The sequence below is a fragment of the Rattus norvegicus genome, chromosome 9 (assembly GCF_036323735.1).
Source record: "Rattus norvegicus strain BN/NHsdMcwi chromosome 9, GRCr8, whole genome shotgun sequence".
NCBI lineage: Eukaryota > Metazoa > Chordata > Mammalia > Rodentia > Muridae > Rattus > Rattus norvegicus.
In genome coordinates, this window is record NC_086027.1 from 97,231,074 (window position 1) to 97,247,598 (window position 16,525).

At 45.0% G+C, this 16,525-nt stretch overlaps 1 non-coding gene across 1 annotated transcript; it reads right to left on the reverse strand.

Annotated features, from left to right (window-relative positions):
- Window positions 1-5,262: 5,262 nt before the first annotated feature.
- Window positions 5,263-5,366, reverse strand: LOC120094980 (U6 spliceosomal RNA). Its single transcript, XR_005489646.1, has one exon. It is a non-coding gene; the product is annotated as a U6 spliceosomal RNA (small nuclear RNA).
- Between the last annotated feature and the right edge of the window lie 11,159 nt (window positions 5,367-16,525).

Here is a 16,525-nt window from a genome sequence, read left to right on the forward strand (position 1 = left end):
ATGTCGACCCCTCCCTCAAACGATTTTATTTTAAAATGTATTTTTCTTCCTCTGTGCATGTTCATGCACGGACACACACATGTGTGGCTGCATGTACATGCACATGTGTGGAGGTCAAAGGTCAGGTGTTCTCTTCCCTTGGGGACAGGGGGTGTCTCTCAATGGATCTGAAGCTTGCTGATTGGCCAGAAGGGCTGGCCAGCAAGCACCACGGATCATCTCTGTCTCCCCTGTGCCAGGATAGCAGATACTCATGGGTGCACGGAGCTTTGTATGTGGGTGCCACAGATCTGAACTCAGGTCTTCATGTTTGTGCAGAAAGCAGTTGACTGCAACGGCTAACGTTACCTTTAAAGTTTATGCTTACTATGCCTGAAAGAGCAAAAAGAAAAAAAATGCCTCGAACATACAAGCTTGTAGCCTGTCAGCCCACTGACCTTTCCCCCCAGACGTTGAAGATTATCTTTCCGATCAATACAGAAACCAGTTGCACCAGGGAGAGCAGCCAACCCTCCAGGATGTAGGGACGCCTCACTCACTCAGTTGAAGGCCTTGAGGAAAGTCCAAGGTCTCACAAAGAGGAAGAGAGTCTACCTGGTGCCAGCCATAGGGCTGGGGACTGCAAGACCAGACCCTGCTGGAATTTCCGGCCTGCAGCCCGTGGCCTGCCCTCAGACTTCAGACCTGCATGTCATATAGCATTTATACTAAAGGGTCCTTTGGGACTTGGTCCCAGGGCCTCCTCTACCCCTACCCCTTGGATGCCTAAACCTGTAAGACCCCATTCCCTTAGGTAAAATGCTGTAGTATCTGCATGTAACCTTCAAGCGTTCCCTTGTGTATATTAAACCACCTACAGATTACTTTCAATATGCAATACATTGTAAGTGCTGTGGAAATGGTGTTTAGAGAAAATTAGAAAAAAAGAGAAATCTGTCTGAGTTTTAGTACAAACATACCTTTTTTTTTTCTTCAGTTTTTCTCCCCCAAACTAGGATTGGCTGAATCTGTCAATATGCACTATCATATGTGTGTGCACTGTGTACATACATGTGCATTTTGTACATATATGTGTGCGTGTTCTATGGTTTTTTGCTCTCTGGTTTTTTGCTCTCTGGTTTTTTGTGGTTTTTGTTTTTGTTTTGAACCTCAGCAATGTTTGGAAGATTTCCACTGGTATTTGCAAAAACCAGTGAGACAAACTGGTGGAAGAAAAGATTTTGCTTTTTTTTTTTTTTATTAACTTGAGTATTTCTTATATACATTTCGAGTATTATTCCCTTTCCCGGTATCCGGGCAAACATCCCCCTCCCCCCTCCCCTTCCTTATGGGTGTTCCCCTCCCAACCCTTCCCCCATTGCCGCCCTCCCCCCACCAGTCTAGTTCACTGGGGGTTCAGTCTTAGCAGGACCCAGGGCTTCCCCTTCCACTGGTGCTCTTACTAGGATATGCATTGCTACCTATGAGGTCAGAGTCCAGGGTCAGTCCATGTATAGTCTTTGGGTAGGGGCTTAGTCCCTGGAAGCTCTGGTTGCTTGGCATTGTTGTACATATGGGGTCTCGAGCCCCTTCAAGCTCTTCCAGTTCTTTCTCTGATTCCTTCAACGGGGGTCCTATTCTCAGTTCAGTGGTTTGCTGCTGGCATTCGCCTCTGTATTTGCTGTATTCTGGCTGTGTCTCTCAGGAGAGATCTACATCCGGCTCCTGTCGGTCTGCACTTCTTTGCTTCATCCATCTTGTCTAATTGGGTGGCTATATATGTATGGGCCACATGTGGGGCAGACTCTGAATGGGTGTTCCTTCAGTCTCTGTTTTAATCTTTGCCTCTCTCTTCCCTGCCAAGGGTATTCTTGTTCCCCTTTTAAAGAAGAAGTGAAGCATTCACATTTTGATCATCCGTCTTGAGTTTCATTTATTCTAGGCATCTAGGGTAATTCAAGCATTTGGGCTAATAGCCACTTATCAATGAGTGCATACCATGTATGTCTTTCTGTGATTGGGTTAGCTCACTCAGGATGATGTTTTCCAGTTCCAACCATTTGCCTACGAGTTTCATAAAGTCATTGTTTTTGATAGCTGAGTAATATTCCATTGTGTAGATGTACCACATTTTCTGTATCCATTCCTCTGTTGAAGGGCATCTGGGTTCTTTCCAGCTTCTGGCTATTATAAATAAGGCTGCGATGAACATAGTGGAGCACGTGTCTTTTTTATATGTTGGGGCATCTTTTGGGTATATGCCCAAGAGAGGTATAGCTGGATCCTCAGGCAGTTCAATGTCCAATTTTCTGAGGATTCTCCAGACTGATTTCCAGAATGGTTGTACCAGTCTGCAATCCCACCAACAATGGAGGAGTGTTCCTCTTCCTCCACATCCTTGCCAGCATCTGTTGTCCCCTGAGTTTTGGATCTTAGCCATTCTCACTGGTGTGAGGTGAAATCTCAGGGTTGTTTTGATTTGCATTTCCCTTATGACTAAAGATGTTGAACATTTCTTTAGGTGTTTCTCAGCCATTCGGCATTCCTCAGCTGTGAATTGTTTGTTTAGCTCTGAACCCCATTTTTTAATAGGGTTATTTGTTTCCCTGCGGTCTAACTTCTTGAGTTCTTTGTATATTTTGGATATAAGGCCTCTATCTGTTGTAGGATTGGTAAAGATCTTTTCCCAATCTGTTGGTTGCCGTTTTGTCCTAACCACAGTGTCCTTTGCCTTACAGAAGCTTTGCAGTTTTATGAGATCCCATTTGTCGATTCTTGATCTTAGAGCGTAAGCCATTGGTGTTTTGTTTAGGAAATTTTTTCCAGTGCCCATGTGTTCCAGATGCTTCCCTAGTTTTTCTTCTATTAGTTTGAGTGTGTCTGGTTTGATGTGGAGGTCCTTGATCCACTTGGACTTAAGCTTTGTACAGGGTGATAAGCATGGATCGATCTGCATTCTTCTACATGTTGACCTCCAGTTGAATGAGCATCATTTGCTGAAAATGCTATCTTTTTTTCATTGGATGGTTTTGGCTCCTTTGTCAAAAATCAAGTGACCATAGGTGTGTGGGTTCATTTTGGGGTCTTCAATTCTATTCCATTGGTCTATCTGTCTGTGTCTGTACCAATACCATGCAGTTTTTATCACTATTGCTCTGTAATACTGCTTGAGTTCAGGGATAGTGATTCCCCCTGAAGTCCTTTTATTGTTGAGGATAGCTTTAGCTATCCTGGGTTTTTTGTTATTCCAGATGAATTTGCAAATTGTTCTGTCTAACTCTTTGAAGAATTGGATTGGTATTTTGATGGGGGTTGCATTGAATCTGTAGATTGCTTTTGGTAAAATGGCCATTTTTACTATATTAATCCTGCCAATCCATGAGCATGGGAGATCTTTCCATCTTCTGAGGTCTTCTTCAATTTCCTTCTTCAGTGTCTTGAAGTTCTTATTGTACAGATCTTTTACTTGCTTGGTTAAAGTCACACCGAGGTACTTTATATTATTTGGGTCTATTATGAAGGGTGTCGTTTCCCTAATTTCTTTCTCGGCTTGTTTCTCTTTTGTGTAGAGGAAGGCTACTGATTTATTTGAGTTAATTTTATACCCAGCCACTTTGCTGAAGTTGTTTATCAGCTTTAGTAGTTCTCTGGTGGAACTTTTGGGATCACTTAAATATACTATCATATCATCTGCAAACAGTGATATTTTGACTTCTTCTTTTCCGATCTGTATCCCCTTGACCTCCTTTTGTTGTCTGATTGCTCTGGCTAGAACTTCAAGAACTATATTGAATAAGTAGGGAGAGAGTGGGCAGCCTTGTCTAGTCCCTGATTTTAGTGGGATTGCTTCGAGTTTCTCTCCATTTAGTTTAATGTTAGCAACTGGTTTGCTGTATATGGCTTTTACTATGTTCAGGTATGGGCCTTGAATTCCTATTCTTTCCAGGACTTTTATCATGAAGGGGTGTTGAATTTTGTCAAATGCTTTCTCAGCATCTAATGAAATGATCATGTGGTTTTGTTCTTTCAGTTTGTTTATATAATGGATCACGTTGATGGTTTTCCGTATATTAAACCATCCCTGCATGCCTGGGATGAAGCCTACTTGGTCATGGTGGATGATTGTTTTGATGTGCTGTTGGATTCGGTTTGCCAGAATTTTGTTGAGTATTTTTGCGTCGATATTCATAAGGGAAATTGGTCTGAGGTTCTCTTTCTTTGTTGTGTCTTTGTGTGGTTTAGGTATAAGAGTAATTGTGGCTTCGTAGAAGGTATTCGGTAGTGATCCATCTGTTTCAATTTTGTGGAATAGTTTGGATAATATTGGTATGAGGTCTTCTCTGAAGGTTTGGTAGAATTCTGCACTAAACCCGTCTGGACCTGGGCTCTTTTTGGTTGGGAGACCTTTAATGACTGCTTCTATTTCCTTAGGAGTTATGGGGTTGTTTAACTGGTTTATCTGTTCCTGATTTAACTTCGGTACCTGGTATCTGTCTAGGAAATTGTCCATTTCCTGAAGATTTTCAAGTTTTGTTGAATATAGGTTTTTATAGTAAGATCTGATGATTTTTTGAATTTCCTCTGAATCTGTTGTTATGTCTCCCTTTTCATTTCTGATTTTGTTAATTTGGACGCACTCTCTGTGTCCTCTCGTTAGTCTGGCTAAGGGTTTATCTATCTTGTTGATTTTCTCAAAGAACCAACTTTTGGTTCTGTTGATTCTTTCTATGGTCCTTTTTGTTTCTACTTGGTTGATTTCCGCTCTGAGTTTGATTATTTCCTGCCTTCTACTCCTCCTGGGTGTATTTGCTTCTTTTTGTTCTAGAGCTTTTAGGTGTGCTGTCAAGCTGCTGACATATGCTCTTTCCTGTTTCTTTCTGCAGGCACTCAGCGCTATGAGTTTTCCTCTTAGCACAGCTTTCATTGTGTCCCATAAGTTTGGGTATGTTGTACCTTCATTTTCATTAAATTCTAAAAAGTTTTTAATTTCTTTCTTTATTTCTTCCTTGACCAGGTTATCATTGAGTAGAGCACTGTTCAATTTCCAAGTATATGTGGGCATTCTTCCTTGATTGTTATTGAAGACCAGTTTTAGGCCGTGGTGGTCCGATAGCACGCATGGGATTATTTCTATCTTTCTGTACCTGTTGAGGCCCGTTTTTTGACCAATTATATGGTCAATTTTGGAGAAAGTACCATGAGGAGCTGAGAAGAAGGTATATCCTTTTGCTTTAGGATAGAATGTTCTATAAATATCCGTTAAGTCCATTTGGCTCATGACTTAAAAATATGGAACGCTTCACGAATTTGCGTGTCATCCTTGCGCAGGGGCCATGCTAATCTTCTCTGTATCGTTCCAACTGCCGAAGCGAGCACAAGATTTTGCTTTTATTTATTCATTATTTGGCATTTTCTTGGGATTAAAACCTGCTTAATATAAATGGCAAATGGTCAGTTCTTGGCTTTTTCTTTCCTCTTTTAAACCTTGACAATGTTTAAAAACTGATCATTGGTATTCAAGAAAAAACTAATCAAACTAGTTGATGAAAATATCTGACGTGTTTATGGGTATTTTATTCACTTTTTTGGCTTCTCATACCCGTTTACTTTCTAACAAAACCTGCTTACCATAAACACTGCGCTAGTCCCCTGGCCCGGGCTCCTCTGAACTGCAGGATTTTCTCCAGCGACTGCGAAGTCCATCTGGGCTTTTCCAACGCTCTTCCTCGATGCCTTTCCTCTTGTCATCCCCTTCCCTTAGTTCCTCCCTCCCTTCCTCCGGCCTCTCTAGACTCCATTCCTTAATCCTGGCCATTTAGTCCTTCCAGACCGCCCTGGTTCTGCTCCTTGTGGAAGACACCTTTCTTTCTGTCTCTCTGTTCTCTCTCAAAAAGCCTTCCCTCCTGAGGGCTGCAATGCATGGCCGGGAGCACCTCCCTGTTCATATGCACAGTAGCTCGTCCCAGTAGCACGGACCTCATGACTCTGAGGTACGACAAGGGTTAAGAGCCTTGCCTTGTCTGCTTTATCCCCATGACACCTTGTAGGCCTCACCACTGTTTGGATGGTAAGGACCAGGTTTGGTAAGTGTACACATTTCTACAAGAAGCCAATCAATCAGTGGCAAGGAAGAATCTCAGTCAGAGTGGAGCCAAGACCTCTCTTTGCAGCGTGCTGATGAGGAGGGATGGATTTCAGCACCAGACCACAGGCTGGCTCACTGCTGAGAGAGCATGGGACCGGAAGAGCAGGACCCTTTTCTGTGCTCTTTCGTGTTCCCCTGTGGACTCTTTTCTTAGTTCTCTCTTCTGTGTCACCAGGCAGAGTCCTGAGGGCCAAACAGCCCACGTGTTTGGGGCCAGCCAAAGAATGTGATGTCGGATATTCTTGGGCTTTCTCCAGGACCCCCACCTCCTTATATTGTGAAGGAAAAGCCACCACGCAGCGTCCTCCTGCGTGCTTGAGTCATGTGATGTGGAAATGACGCATAGTACGCAGTGAGGTGGAGCCTCCCGGACGAGAGAATGACATCACTGAGAAATGCCGCTCGTCATTCAGAGCCAGCAGGCAGAGTAAATTCCAAGTGATTTTCCAGGCTATTGTCATATGGTAGGACTTCAACAGAAATTACTACCTGTCTCGCCAAAGAGTTACGTGAAACACATGCCTGTTTATCTGCACCCAAACTTCTATGAGCTGTGCCAGGAAACTGACTGGAATACTTACCGATCAGAAGTGTCTAACCTGTCACTGCCTACGGGTCACACATTGCCATGGTGGTTGTGATGTATCCCAATGAAAATGCAGGTGACAGTAATGGACTGTTAAAGGCCAAAGAGACATGACGCTAAACACTTGTAAGAAGAGAGCCCTGAAAAATATTAAGGATGATTCTGTAAAAGGAATGGATGAATACACAAATACATTACAAATAAATAAACAGAACCACCTTGGAGGTTGGCGAAGCCCATTTTGGTCACTTCTCTCATTGTGCGATGTAACTTTAAGGGGAAGGGTTTATCCTGGCTCGTGGTCGGAGGAACACAGTCCTTAAAGATGGCGGCTGCAGTGGAAGCAGCTGGTCACACGGCACCTACAGGAAGCACACAGAAATGAATGTTGGCTTTTTACTTATCACTCAGTCCAGGACTCTAGCCTATGGGATGGTGCCGCCCACAATCAGACATCTCCACAGACACACCGGGACGTGCTTCACACACAAGTCTAACACCAGTCAGGCTGATAATGAAGAGTAACCATTACAAAGCCTTACATCTAAAACACAGCGAGTAAAATCCTGCTGGCTGCAGGGCACGTGACTCGATCGAGCATAGTCAAGAGCCAAGATTTATTTGGGTTTGGAACGCCTGACAGTGGTTAAGAGACCCAAACCAAGGAGTGAGAAAGGTCAAATTGTCCTATAGGTACAGCCTGGTGGGTGCTGGAGAAGGTTTGGGTGATGAGCAAAGAGACAAGGAGAAAAAGGATTTTTAAAACGATGGCCGTCTTGGTGAAATCCATGCCTCTTTGAAAGGCACATTGTGGCTCACGCTAGAGCTACATTGAGCCTCTTCCGGTGACTGTGTGGTGAGGAGGAGCAGTGTAGACCAAGATGTATTTGGGTCTCCTGTGGCAGAAGTTAGCTGTGTTATCATTAATGGCTCTCTCTTTCTCAGTAATTTTTTTCTTTTTATGTGCATTTGTGTTTGGCCTGTGTCAGGGTGTTGGATCCACTGGAACTTGAGTTACAGACCATTGTAAGCTGCCATGTGGGTGCTGGGAATTGAACCTGGGTCCTCTGGAATAGCATCCAGTGCTGCTCTTAACCACTGAGCCATTGCTCCAGCCCAATGAGGAGTCTGTTGGGGAGGTTCTGCACTTTTGGTTTGCTCCATCTTTGTTGTTTTCTGAGATAAGTATCTCTGGTCTCCCTTCTGATATAACCCAGGCTAGCCTTGATTTCTTGACAGAAATCAATCTCCCCATCCCTGGCTTCTGCCTCCCGAGTGCTGCAGTTACAGTGGAACACCCACCACAACAGCTCAAGGGCTCTGCTGTTGTATATGAGGACTTCCTCCAACCTGGTCAGAGACCTAAGCTTGAGAAAGAACCGGTTGAGCCTACTTCTTTTGTTGGTGTCTGAGCCTGACTCTCTCACCAGTGATCCCTGGCTCCCGCCCCTGTGGCTGGCCATGCACATCTGACATCTTTCTCCATCCCTGGCCTGGCTCCTCCATCATTTAGACTCCTCTTCCTCTGCCCCTGGAGGGAATGATCCTCAGTCTGTGGTCCATCCTGGTTCTTGCTTCCTTTCTGTTCAGCTGCCCTCTCCCCTAAGCTGCTGTTCACCTGACCTCTGCTTCCAGCCCCTCCATCCAGTCCCTGTCTTCCTTTGTCACCAACATCGACTCAGGAGAGTCCATTATGTCCCCTGACACAAGTACATCTGTACACACACACACACACACACACACACACACTCACACACACTCACACACATACTCACACATACACACTCACACATACACTCACAAGCACACACACACTCACACATACACACACACTCACAAACACACTCACACACACACTCATACACACACACACACACACACACACCATCCTACGACATTCTTTCTATCTCTTTACATCCCTTGACTCTGCATCTTATCAATAAGGCTTCCTAGGCAGCAGGCATGATTCATGCGTGGTTGTGTCCTTACCTCATAAAAAATAGACTCTTTAATAATCACTAAATCACTTTACCAAAGTCCCAAAATCCACAGTGACAGTGACTATTGGTTCACACTTCCCACCTAGTCAGGAAGCCTTTCCAATCCCAACCAAAAGGGCTGCACATCTCAGGCAGAGGCAGGAAAAGGAGGGTGACACCTGTGTGCATCTTACTTCTCCAAAATTACAGGGTGAGGTCATTTTCAGAAGATGCTGTGCTCTCTGCAGCATCTTCCAGCATCTTCTTTGGTTCGAAGCTTCAGGAATGAATGAAGCCAGCTCAAGGGATTCAGAGTCTTAGAGTCCCTCACTCCCTGCAGTCCCCAGCAAAGGAGCTAGGCAATCAGACCTACCTAGGTCTATTCTTTGCTTGTTAAATGAGATCTCTGTATTCGTAACACTATACTTCCCCCTGGTGGAAATAAACAGGCTATGCTGATTGTAATCCCTTTCCTGAGGCCCCATCCCCACCCCCACCTCTCAACAGGCTCGAGAAACTAGGAAGGAAAATCAAATTGGCTGGAGAGCACTCAGCGGGAAAAGGCTCTCACTGCCAAGCCTGAGTTCCATCCCGTTTTGACCTCCACATGTGCGCACACAGGCAGCTGCACTCACAGTCAGAAGTAAATAAATGCGATAACAGCAATAACAGAAAGAAAAGGAAAAAAAATCAGACCTCTTTATTTGTAGGGTTTTATTTATTCCAGAACTGCTAACTTCTGCCCTGTTGGTTCTGTGTCTGAAAGGTGTTCCCCACTCCCCTCCTCTCTCTTCCATTCCCTTCCCCTCCCCCTCTTCTCCTCCTCCTCCCTTCCCTCCCCCTCCCACTCTTCTCCTTCCCCCTCCCCCTCTTCTCCTCCCCTCCTCTTTCTCTCATGGCTTTGCTGGGGTCTTGCAACTTAAATTCCTTAAACCCTCATTCAAACAAACAAACAAACAAACAAAGCGTGGTTTACACCGTGTTTCACTTCCTAGTATTGCCGCAGGTTGCATCTTGGCCTCCAGGACTCAGTTTGGGATGATCTGGGTCATCTGAGCTGACCAGCTCGGGTTAAAACACCTCTGCTTGAGCGCTTGCCTAGCAAGCGCAAGGCCCTCGGTTCGGTCCCCAGCTCCGGAAAAACAAAAACAACAACAACAACAAAAAACTCTGCTTGATGTAAGCCCCAGCTAAAATCTACAGATTCAGCTACATCATGCTTCAATGTTTTCATTAAGACCCACCATCAAACATTAGGCAGAGCTCGGAGAATCCTGCAGAAGAGGGGGAGGGAGGATCGTAGGGGGCAGAGGAGTCAAGGATGCCACATGAAAACCCATGGAATCAATTAGCCTGGGCTCACAGGGACTCGCAGAGACTGAACCAGCAACCAGGAGCCTCCAAAGGACTGACCCAGGCTGACCCAGGCCCTCTGCCGTGCTGCTTGGTCTTCTGGGGGACTCCTAACAGTAGGAGCAGGGCGGTCTCTGATTCCATGGTCTGCTTTTGGGCCCCCTTCTCCTACTGTGTAACCTCTTCCAACATCTCATGGTTCTATATACCCTAAAAGTAAAGTAATTTCCCACACATTGAATCTGAAAAGTGTACAAAGAACACTAAAGACGGGAAAGAATCTTCATTCCTTGGTGTGGACAGGGTTCACCAAACAGGGAAAGGTAGCATTTGACACAACAAATACAGTTGATGGATAAAATACAAACTGGTCACTGGCATTCTTTCTCCACCTCAAAATATAACTTTAAGAGAGGAAAATTTTAACATCCGAAAAATGTGTGTTCGTTTGGAAAGCACGCGGTCAACCAAAGGTTAGTATCTGAGGAAAACAAGCAAACCAAAAATGTGACAGAGAATCTTCCAAAATTTCCTTTAAAAAATTTAACTTCATTAGTCATCAGGGAAATGAAAATTAGAGGAACAAAATGGGGAACTACTTTCTTGGTAAATTTATTTATTTATTTATTTATTTATTTATTTATTTATTTATTTATTTATGCATTCAGGAGCATGTGTGTGAGCATGTGCAGAGAGGTCAGAGGATAACCTACAGGAACCAGTTCTCATCCTTCCACCAGGGAAACCCTGGGCATAGAATTTAGGTCATCATGCTTCTTGGCGAATGCCTTTTCCCCGCCACTGAGTCATCGCCCCAGCTCTGGCTAAGTTCTTAGACTTATTCTAGATTAGCTAAAATGAAAAGACTAATTCTACGAATTCGACGAGGCGGTGGAGAAACAAATTTGCACACACCAAGAAGGTAGGTGTAAGGGGATTTGTGTAAACACTTGAGCAGCTGTCAACACTGAACATGTCCCACACCTCTGCTTCACGCACGAGTAAACTATGCCACAGAGGCAGGGTCATTCATAGCATCGTCAGGCATAAATTCCCAAACCCAAAACGAAGCGAATGTTCTATAAGACTAGAATGATGTGTCCTAAATTGGATTGCTCATGGGATGAACTATAACGGAAACAGGTGAGCATTTTACTAAATACAACACGGATGAATCCACCAACTGAGGGGTGGGGAGGAAAGCCAGTCACACACGGTGATGATTGAAAAGAACCAAACACATCCTGAGTGCCTGGACACCACAGGAGCAATTGTGCTGAGGAGAAGGTGGTGTTTAGGGGAGGGGGCACTGGGGGACTGACCCTGAGGCCCCTGGAAGGCTGACCCTGTTTAGTATTCTTGCAGTAATCACGAGGCTCTAAGCACATAGCTTGACTGCTCACAGGAGTACTTGTGAGATGTCAATTACAAAGTCATTAGTGGTAACATTACAGCCATGTCTTCCACCCTGATGTAAGACTCGCTTTCAAACTCTTTATTTGCATCCAAGATAAAGTCGAAAACTTGTTCAGTAAGCAGAGCTCATACCGTCCTCAGTTCAGGCAAGCCAGAATTCAGTGCCAGTCTGAACCACAAAACACCAACTTAAATGCTCTCCCTGACCCCCATAAACCAAACACTGCGAAATATGAACACTAACATCACAAAACAGCCAGCAGTGGTTTGTGAAAAAGGCCGGGTTCCGTGGGCTCCATGTTTAAGTGTGACTCTTGGAGCAGCCGGAGAGGGGCCAGACTCAGAAATGCTGTTGGCAAACGCGATCATAGGAAGCCAAGTGGAGAGTCGAAATGTAAGCTTTGTTTTGTTTAGAAAACAGAGGGGTTGGGGATTTAGCTCAGTAGTAGAGCGCTTGCCTAGGAAGCGCAAGGTCCCCAGCTCCGGAAAAAAAAAACCCAGAAATTTATTCATTAAAAATATAGATTCATACGCTAGAAATAACGCCTGTGCCCTTCTGCTTGGACTCCAGGTGCTGAGTCACGAAGTAGCCATCTTCCTGGGCTGCAGCCAAAGTTTCTGTGGGCTCCCTTTTGGCTGTTACTCATGCGTCCTCTAACTTCCGCTCCCCATCTCCATCACATGACCCTTCCGTCCTAGATGAAACTCCCTGCAAGATTTGATGCCTCCTTAGAAAACATGTTTGTGGGGGATTTGTGGGGGCAGGTGCAATTCACACAAACTGTGTGTCACTCGCCTTGTGTTAAACAGTTCTCCTCGGCTCATCAGCGATCGCTCTGTGATACTGTGGATACCCAGGGCCCTTCTCCCTTAGATGGCGCTCAGTCAGTCAGGCTGTTGCTAACCTCCACCCCTCTCTTTTTTTTAACCCGTTCCCTTCATGCCTCTAGATATTCTAGCACACAAAGGACTCCTTCAACATGTCTCCATGGGGAGCTGGGTGAGAACCATGTTGGTATATGACTACAACTGAGTGTGTGAGGCAACAGAACATTTGTGTGTGTGTGTGTGTGCACGCGCGTGTGCATGTGTGTACATGTATCTGAGTATATATGAGTGAGAGTGTCTGTGTGTCAAGTTATATGAGTGTTTACATGTATATGTGTGTGTGTACGTGTATGAGTGTCTGTGTGTCAAGTTATATGAGTGTTTACATGTATGAATATGTATATTCATGTGAATGTGTGTGTGTACTAGTGTACAAGTGTATGAGTGATAGTGTCTGTGTGTCAGCATGCATGAGTGTTTATATGTATGAATGTGTATATATGAATGTGTGTGTGTGTGTGTGTGTGTGTGTGTGTGTGTGTGTGTGTGTGTGAGTATTGTTCTGTAAAAGCTCCAACTCTAATTGCTTCCTGGATTCCTGCTTAGTCGGGGCTGAGGGGCCGTGGTCTAATTCACATCTCCTTCCTAAGATGAAAAGTTTGTGTATTTGGTTGCTGATTGGTTATTGGTTATAAAGCTGTTTTCCTAGGTATAAAAATAAGACTCAGTAACTACTTTCTATATTAAAGTCATAAATTGTTCAAAGCATATTCGTGCCCCCAGGAAATCCTGAATAAAACACCCGGGGTTGTCACAGCCTCCCTCACGTCCCCCAGAGCCCACACGAGTCACTTTTATCTCTTCCAAGACAGTAATTCTCCATGGAACAATTGTACGTGTAGCCCAGTTTACTGGAAGATTCTGGAAGACCAGGAAGGCAGTATGCAGCAAGACCAGGTCTCGGGTCACTGCCTGCTCTCAGACCTATGTCTCAAGAGCTTGAGTCCTTTGTGCTATAAGGAGGGAGTTTCTTTGTGTTTGTCCCTCTGAAACTTGAGCCTGACTGAGGGGCAGGGTCCATGAGAGAAGCCAGAGCCTTTCTAAGACTGTGACTGTGGTCACTGCTGTCTCTTGTCAGTCACAGGGGCCTGGTTTCAGAGACTGTGTCTGCTTCATTCCTCACTGTTTCACTGGGTTCTTTTCCTTACTTTCATGGCTTGTCACCAGAGTTAAAGTTGTTTAGTGGTGAATTACCAGGTCAGCAGGACAGGAGACTGGTCCTTACCTGTGGCTTTGCAGAGCTGCTGTGGGGGCAGCTCAACAGGCAGGTCTAAGGCAGCCTCCACTCCCCCACAGATCTCTCTTTTGTGCTCTGTAAGAAGCCATGGCAAGCTAGGTCCAGGAGCCAGTAGAACTATTGAGAACCTCTTCCCCTGATGTTTGAGGTGAATTTGTTGGGATGAAAAAACTGAGTTGTATAGCTTCTCCTTCGGTGGAAGAGGGAGGCATTGTGATGAGGGTAAAGACTGAGAATACAGGAGGAGCTGTGGGAGCCAAGAGGCATCACATAGGGAGGGAAGGGACTGCTGGAAACAGATTCAGTAATGCTTTGAAAATAGACTCAATTATCTGTTTGGCTTGGTAAGTCAAAGGTACTCTACTAAACCATGAATCAGTCCAGCATCTGAACCATCCCATAGCTACTTGGTCCTCTCAGAGGTAGAATAGACCATTATCCTTTGTGTCATAGTGATGCTTCTTCCTGGGAAGGCTGCAGAGGAAGCTGTCGCTCATAGACCATGCAAGCTCACGTCAACGCCTTCAGTGTTAGCGAACTTGGGTGAGGCCCTTTCAGTTCACACTCAGGCAAGCCCTTGTTGATCCACATTTGAGGGTGAACCCCACTAACTCACACTTGTGTGGACTCCCCCACTCACTCTTGGAAGAGCCGTTTCTAATTCACATTTAGGCGAGCCTCCTCTGTCAGGCACAGATAGTCCCTGTTGGTAGTTTGAATAAGCTCAGCCCATGGGAAGGAGCACTACTAGGAGGTGTGTCCTTATTGGAGGAGGTGCAGCCTTGTTAGAGGAATTGTGTCACCGTGGAAGTGGGGCTTTGAGGTCACATACATGCGTATATACATACGCACTCAAGTCTGGCCATTGTGATCCAGACCCTCCTCCTGGCTGCCTTTGGGTCAAGATATAGAACTCTCAGCTCCTCCAGCACCATTTCTGCCTGTGTGCTGCATGCTTCCTGCCATGATGATAATTGACTGAACCTCTGAACCTGTAAGCCAGTCCCAAATAAATGCTTTCCTTTATAAGAGTTGCCTTGGTCATGGTGTCTGTTCACAGCAGTAAAACCCTAAGACAGTACCAGAGCTTCTATGTCTGTTTGGTGTTCCCTAGACCAACATCTGACCCAGTCAGTGTCTACTTGTTGGCCGATACATCAGGCCTTCAGTGTACACCCCATGGTTTTCTCCTATGATCTCTAGGGTCCTTTTACTCCTTATAGCACCTCGCCTGTAGATACATTTCAATATTGCTGAGTCTGAAGTAGAGGGGAGGGAAGCCCCAGTGCCTTTGTCCCTGGGGTAATTCTCCTTATAAAGGTAACTAACTTTTAATTTTTTTCAAATCCTATTTTTAATGATGGTTCTTAAACACTTTGACCTTCCTTGTAACCGACCACCTACCAGAGGTGGTGGAAAAGAAAGGATACAGGGGAAGTGGACCTGTTTAGAAAGGTTCTTTGGAGCAGCAACTCCTGTCTATGTTGTCTGGAAACTGGCAGTTCAGCTCACAGGTCAGCAGGCCATGACAGCTCCATCCACTCACAAATACTTCACAAATACCCAGCAGCCCAGTTTGGTAGAGCTGGGTTAGCCTCAGCACGGCTCTTGCCTCAGCATGTGCATGCAATGAGCCCAAGTCCTTGGAAGCATCAGCAAACTGCAGTACATCACCAGAAGTTTTTTGGTGCATTTCTCTCTATGGCGTTCTGGCAACCACACGATGTAAGGTGGACCAATACATGCATGTTGTTAGCAAAGAATCTTTTATCACACACCTTTTCACATGCTTTCTTTAGCAGAACATCCTCTCTCCTGGGTCTGCTTTAGGGAAACACTCCTTCACGAGGCTGTGTTAGCCTTTCACACCTGTGTCCACTTTAACGAAACGATCCTTCACTTGTTTGCCCCATCCAAGCAGCCTTCCAAAGAACCCTTAAGCTCCCACTTCAGGTAACTGGAGACACTCTGTCTCATCTGAGGCCCGGATTATAATGGTGGAAGGAGCCATGATCTTGGCTCCTTGTAATAGTAGGTAAAGACCAGGCTGTGAGTTCCACTGAATGCCTTGTCTTAGTTACTTTTCTATTGAATGTGGTAAGACACCATGACCAAGGCAACTTCTAGAAGAGTTTTAGAGTGTTAGAGTCCATGACTGTCTTGGCAGGGATCATGATAGGGGCAGGCAGGTATGGATGGATCAGTAGTTGAAAGCTTACATTGCTATGCATAAATACAAAGCAGATAACTAGGAATAGCACAGGCTTTTGAAACCTCAAAGTCTTCCCTAAGTGACATCTCCATCAAGACCGCACCTTCTGATCCTTCCCAAACAGTTCCACATACCAGGGATCACATATCCAAACATAAGAGCCTGTGGAGGTCATGTTTATCCAAACAACCACATGCATGTAACATGAGAGCAGGGGGATGGGGGTTCCAGCTCTGTGACTCTCTGTCACCACCATTGCCTTGTCCACAGGGTACTCCACTCCACCCTAGGCTGGTGAGTAGTCTATGACTGGGGAAATACCATCCCTGTCCTCAGTGACTGTGAAAGATGGAGCAACTGAAATTTGGTAGGACCCAGAATATTTGTCCCCTAGAATGGCTTGTTATGTAGACCAGCAACATGGCTAAGCCAGTAAAGACGCTTGCCACCAAATCCGAAAACTGGAGTTCAATCCCCAGGACCCACATAGAAGAAGGTGATAATTAGCTCCCAAAAGTTGTCCTCCACACATGCCTACTCCCTTCACCACACAAATAAGTAAACATATGCAATAAACTTCAAACAAGTAAGTATATGTAATAAACTCTAAGTAAATATACGTAATAGGAGAAGAGTGGCTTGTGCCTCATAATTCTCCTGTCTCCATAAGACAAATTTATATTTCTATGAAGCATTTAGAATTAAAAAAATTATGTACGTATATATGTGG